This window comes from Acomys minous (assembly GCF_964271855.1).
Source record: "Acomys minous genome assembly, chromosome: 2".
NCBI classification, from domain to species: domain Eukaryota; kingdom Metazoa; phylum Chordata; class Mammalia; order Rodentia; family Muridae; genus Acomys; species Acomys minous.
Genome location: NC_140484.1, coordinates 100,539,534 through 100,545,626, shown reverse-complemented (window position 1 = coordinate 100,545,626; position 6,093 = coordinate 100,539,534). Strand labels below are relative to the sequence as shown.

Sequence of the window (6,093 nt, the reverse complement as noted above, 5' to 3'; positions counted from 1 at the left end):
ATAATTAACATTTTAAGAAATAATGTTATTAGGAAAATTTTTCTGAATTTTAAACACCCCGCAAATGTACAAAATTAATTTTCTATTCAGCACTAAATACATTTTTAAAATGTTAACTTTTTCACATTAACCTGCCAACAAAGATCATTACTCTAAAGGTTTTTCCCCCTATGGTTGTTGGATGGTTGCTAGTAGCAACCATAGATGTGTGTGTGTGTGTGTGTGTCTCTCTCTGACTGTTCACCTTTGCTATGAGAGGGTAACTTCTTCCAGCTTTAGCCTTCTGGGTCAGGAGTAGGAGAGGACATTTCCAGATGTGTCTAGGGAGCTTTCTTTTCTGCTTTGTCCACATATGGATGATCTGATTTTAATTCCACCACTGGCAAGAATGATAGAATTAAGGTTTAACTGGGAGGATTTTGTGAGACTTTGCATATGTGAGTGAGGATAAGGATGAGTATCTAACAAAGTCAGAAAAAGGGAAGGCTTCCGGGAGGCTACACAACCCGAACATACACTTCCTTGTGCATATTGTTACTAAATTTTACTCATCTTTTAAAAGTAGAAATGTATGAATTAACTTATGGCTCTTATAAAATAATTGTTGCATTTTCGCTTTCATATTCTCACAAGATTATCTCAACGTGTAAGCTATTGGAGAGTTGCTCTTGTCTGCTACTGATACAAGACTCCATTGTGCCCAAAACCTGCTCTCAGGCTTTCACTAACTCTGTATGTGTTGTTTGATGATACCAGATATGCCCCTCCCGTGGGCAAAGGAAAGCACACTCCGCCTGAGAAGGTGTCCAGTTCAGTCCTTTACAAGGTTGTTTACTTTGGGGTTTTTATCCATTGTTATTAAGGATCATTGAAGTTACAAACTGTTACTTAATCCTTTTATTGTATCAATTCTGTGTTTATTGTTTCAGTTTTGAATTCTGTGTTTCCAGTTGTATCATGGGGTGTACATAATTTTTACTATTTGTCATCTTGCGCTTGGAGCACTCTACACCACTGCACAGTGCACCTTTCTATTCCTGGTGTTTTTGTTGGTTTGGAAGTCTAGTCACCGTGCAGGAGTTCAGCCACTCCGCTTTTCTTCAGACACACATTTATGTGACAGCTGTTCTTCTATCTTTCACTGTTAACTACTAATATATCATATATTTTAAGCAAGTTTTTTACTGTGGCGCTTGGTTGGGTCATTTGTTGAAGGTGTTTTCTTTCCTCCAGGTTATGTTTTGGGCATCTTTGTTAAATATTAAGTGGCTGAAGCTATGTGTATTCATGTTTGAGCCTTTGATTTTATCCTATTTGTCTACATGGTGTTTTTCTTTTTCTTTTCTTTTTTTTTTAATGAGGTACAATGCCAATTTAATCAATGAATTCCTCAGAATTAATACATATAAACCAAACCCTCCAGCCTAAAGGACTTTCTAACCCTGAAACTAGAGGGACCCTGCAGGAGGATGAAAATCTGGCACTGCTCCTTAAAGGACAGGAAACTTCACATCCTCTGTTCAGGAAGCATTTTATTGTTGCTCTGAGGACGGGAGCTGGTGCAGGGGACAGCCTCTCAGAGCATCTCCTACATAGCCTGGCCTAGCTTCTGAATCTTGCTCTTTGCGGGCATATCAACATACTTCTCCCCGATTGGGACAATCATCCCACCCAGGATTGACTGATCAGTCTTAACCTCCAATTTCAGTGTCTCCCCTTGACCCAGGGAGCTCTTCAGCACTGCCTTTAACTCAGAAAGAACCGCTTCTTCTAAAGGAGACGCTGTGCATGGCACTTCAACACGGTGAACAAGCACGATGGTGGAAAAGGCAGAGATGCCTCCCTGGGTGTTGCTTAAGTGACCGTTTTCAGCAAGTAAACTCATGAGGGTGGCCGTCAGTGGAGAGAAATTCTCCTTTGTCGTGAGGTCCTTCAGGCTTTTCCCTTTGATGGAGCGCTTGATGTAGGGATTTAGGGCAGCAAGAGATACCTTGGAATCCTTCAGGAGTTATCCCACTTGCAGCAACTTCTTCTCTGCTTGCTCCAGCTTATTCTGTTTAGATGCCGCAAAATAAACGGCAGTGACATAGCGACCTTCGATGCCATATATCTGAACAGGGGGCTTCACAAGCTTGGTAAAGGGCCTGACCACCGAGGTACTGAAGCTCCGCACCTGTCGGGACAGCCCGGACACTGCTAGGGCGGTCATCTTTCTCGGGCAGCTCCTACATGATTTTTTTAAATGTCAGTCTCGTTTTTTTTTTTTTTTTTTTAAATAACTTCGGCTCTGTAATATATCTTAAGATCTGGAATGGAAATCCATCTAGCATTGTTCTTTTTCCTCAGGATTGTTTTGTCTCTCTTAAATCTTTTGTGGTCCGATATGAATTTTAGGATAGTTTTCCCCATTCTGTGATGAATGAGATAGGGATTTTATCGAATGTGTAAATAGCTCTTGGTAAAATGATCATTTTCATAATATTAACTCTACTTATCTGTGAGCATGGGATGTCTTTTCATTTTCTAGACTCTTTCTCTCCCATTCTTTTTGTTTGTTTGTTTTTCAAGACAGTGTTTCTTTGTGTAGCTTTGGCTGCCCTGGATTTGCGTTGTAGACCAGGCTAGCCTCAAACTCACAGAGGTCCTCCTACCTCTCTGCCTCTCAGAGTGCTGGGATTAAAAGTATGTGCTACTGAGCCTGGTTCCTCTCTTTCTCTTTTCTTTTCCTTCCTTCCTTTCTTCCTCCCTCCCTTCCTCCTCCCACTTTCTTTCTGTATTTTAAGAAGGAATGTTTATAGGTATTCTTTGAAAGTCTGGTAGAATTCTGCTGGGAATCCATCTGGCCCTGGGGTCTGTCTGTGTGTCTGTCTGTCTGTCTATCTATCTATCTATTAAGATGGAAAGTATTTTTATTTAGGTTGTTGATATCATCTGGCTTAATTTTGATGATTTGGCTAAAACTAGAAAATTATCCATTTCTTTTAGATTTCCAGCTTAATGGAGTACAAGATTTAAAAACATTCCCTTATAATATTCTGAATTTCTTTGTATTAGTTGGAATATTTCCCTTTTAATTTGGATCCTCTCTCTCTCTTGGTTAGACAGGCCAAGGGTCTGTTCTCCTTTCAAAGTCCTAGCTCATAGATTGACTGGTTTTTTTAAAAAAAGAATTGTTTTGTTTCTATTTCTATTATTGCTACTCTTATTTTTATTATTTCTTGCCAGTAACTGGGTTAGTATTTGGTTTCTTCTTGTTTTTCCAACTTTTTGAGTTGTATTATTAAGCCATTTATTTCTTCTCTCTCTCTCTCTCTCTCTCTTTTTTTTTTTTTTTTTTTTTTTTTTTTTTTTTTTTTTTGGTATGCGCTTAGATAGAGCTATACATTTCACTCCGAGGACTGCTTTCTATGCATTCCAGAGGTTTTGTCATGTTTTCATTTTGATGCAGCTCCAGGAAATTGTTTCTCTCTTGATGTTCCTCTTTGGTCCACTCATCCTCATGCGACAACTCAGCGATGAGTTGTTCAATGGTCATGAGGTTTACTAGAGGTTTGTTTGGTGTCAATTTTAAGTTTTATTACATTGTGATCAGATAGGATACAAGGAGTGGTTTTAATCTCTTTGAATTTGTAAAGATTTGTGTGTGTGTGTGTGTGTGTGTGTGTGTGTGTGTGTGTGTGTGTCTCAGGATGTGGCCTATTTCAGAGCAGGTCTCATGTGCCGCTGAGGAGGGTGTGTGTTATGTGGAGTTTGGGAGTATCCTGTAGATACCTGTGAAGACCATTTGATATATGGGGTCAATTCCTTCTGATGTCTTTCTGGTTTTGTCCAGATGACCTGTCTACTGGAGAAAATGAAGTAGCGGAATCACCTACTATTGATGGTCGATGTTAATTTGTGTCCTTAAATCCAGTAGCACTTTTTAAAAACATGCTATTAGGCAGCTCTGCGTTTGGTATATATATCTTTAGGATAGTAATGTCTTCTTGGCTAACTGTTTCCTTGATTAGAATGAAGTGTCCCTCTTTTATCTCTTCTGAATGGTTTTTAGTTCAAAGTCTATTTTTATCAGATATTACGGTGACAATGCCTGTTTGCTTCCTGGTACCATTTAATTGGAGTACTTTTCTTTATCCTTCTACTCCAAGGCAGTACTTACCTTTAAAGCTAAAAGGTGTTTTGTTTTTCTAGACAATAGACAAATGGATTTTGTTTCTTCATCTATCCATCCAGTCTGTATTTTGTGATTGGAGAACTGAAGCTGATATTTAAAATTATTATTGAAATGTGTGTATTAATTGTGGTCATTGTATTGATTTTTTGTGTTGTATTATGTCCTACATTGTGTTTTAATAATTATGGTTTCATATTTTTTCACAGTCTCTCTCCTGTGCACATTCCTCTCTTTAGCCTTAAATATTGTTTCCTGTATTTTCTTTAGGTTTGGTATATTAGATATACTTTTTTAAAGGCTGTTTATATTGTGGAAAATAGTTTTCTCCCTCAATTATGGCAGATAGTTTTGCTGGGTATATTAGTCTAGGTTGCCAGTCAGTCTTTTAAGCCTTGGAAGTAATTGCTCCAGGCTCTTCTGACTTTCCAAGTTTCCAATGAGAAATTAGCTGTTAGTCTGATGTGTTTTCTTTAAATGTGACTTGTTTTGTTTTTCTTGCTGCTTTCAATACACTTTCTTTCCTTTTCCCTTTTTCTTTCTTCAAAACAGGGTTTGTCTGTTTAACAGCCTTGGCTGTCCTGGACCTCCCTTTATAGGCCAGGCTGGCCTCAAACTCATAGAGATCCACCTGCTTCTGCCTCCCAAGTGCTAGGATTAAAGGTGCACTCCACCACTGCATGGCCCAATACACTCTCTATGTTATGTATTCTTAATATTTTAACTGTAATATGCTGTAGGGATCTTTTTCTCTTGTCTTGTATATTTGGCTGTTTGCTTCTGTCATCTGTATAAATGTGTGTTTCCTTAGCTTGGGGACATTTTCTTCTATGACCTTGTTGAAGATCTGGTCTATGACATTGGCTTGGAATTATTCTCTCTTGTCTATGTCTGTAATTCAAAGGTTTGGCTTTTCATGGTGGCCCATTTCCTGTATGCTCCTTTCTTGTTTTGTTTGTTTGTAAATAACTCATATTTCCTGTTTATTTGGTCTTGATCCTCTGGTTTATTTTTGAGTCCTGATATTCTATCTTCTGCTTGATTCATTCTACTTGCATGGCTTTCCATTGAATTTTTCAGTTAGGTTACTGGGTTTTTGCAATTCCATCCTCATTTCAGCTTGAGTCCTTACTGAATTCCATTCTCAAGTTCTGGATTGTCTTTGCCATTTCCATTAGCCGTATGTTTATATTTTCTTGAGCACCATCAACTTAAGTGGTTTCTCTTTTATTTTGTATGTTCTTTAAACTCCTTAAATTCTTTGGTGAAGTTTATGATTGCTCTTTTAAATTGTGTGATTTATGGTTCATCTAGGAAATTCTCATTGGCACGCACTTCTACAGGACTGGCAGGTTGTAGAGAGAAGATATTGGGTGGATCTTTCATGTTGTTGATATTTCTGTGATGGGATTTGCACTTGTGAGTTTCTTTGGTTAGTTGTAAGTCTGATAAGGACAGAGCAGGTTGGGGCAGAAGAAAGGGTATTGGGGGAGGGGTTTGCCATAGATATTGGAAGTGGGTTGGGTGTAACAAGATCAGGTGGACAAAGGTGTCTGGGGTGATGTATGGGATGTGCTTCCTGTCCAAGCTAGGGGTATGGGGACAGATCTGATGGATACAAAGGTTGGATGTGGTGTGGATGGGCCTGTGAGTTGGGAGATAGGTAGGAGGGCCAAAGCAGAAGAGAAGTTGTTGGGATCAGTTGCAGGGCAGGCAGAGGAGGCCTGACTAAGCTGTGGCACTTGACATGGGACCTGGGGTGGATTTGGTGGGTTGGGGGAGAAGGCATGAATGGAGAACAGGGAGAGTAACTGGGATAGACTCTGGAGAAGGATGTGGGAGATATGTCTGAGTGGAGAGGTTGGATGCAGTGCCTGTGGATATGATTTTAACAATGCCACATATTTGGTAATTAAGATTTC

General features: G+C 39.2%; 1 pseudogene across 1 annotated transcript; it reads right to left on the bottom strand.

Moving 5' to 3' along the window:
* Nucleotides 1-1,512: 1,512 nt before the first annotated feature.
* On the bottom strand, nucleotides 1,513-2,256 carry LOC311581758 (ATP synthase subunit O, mitochondrial-like; annotated as a pseudogene). Its single transcript has one exon. The product of its transcript is annotated as an ATP synthase subunit O, mitochondrial-like (transcript).
* Nucleotides 2,257-6,093: the final 3,837 nt, after the last annotated feature.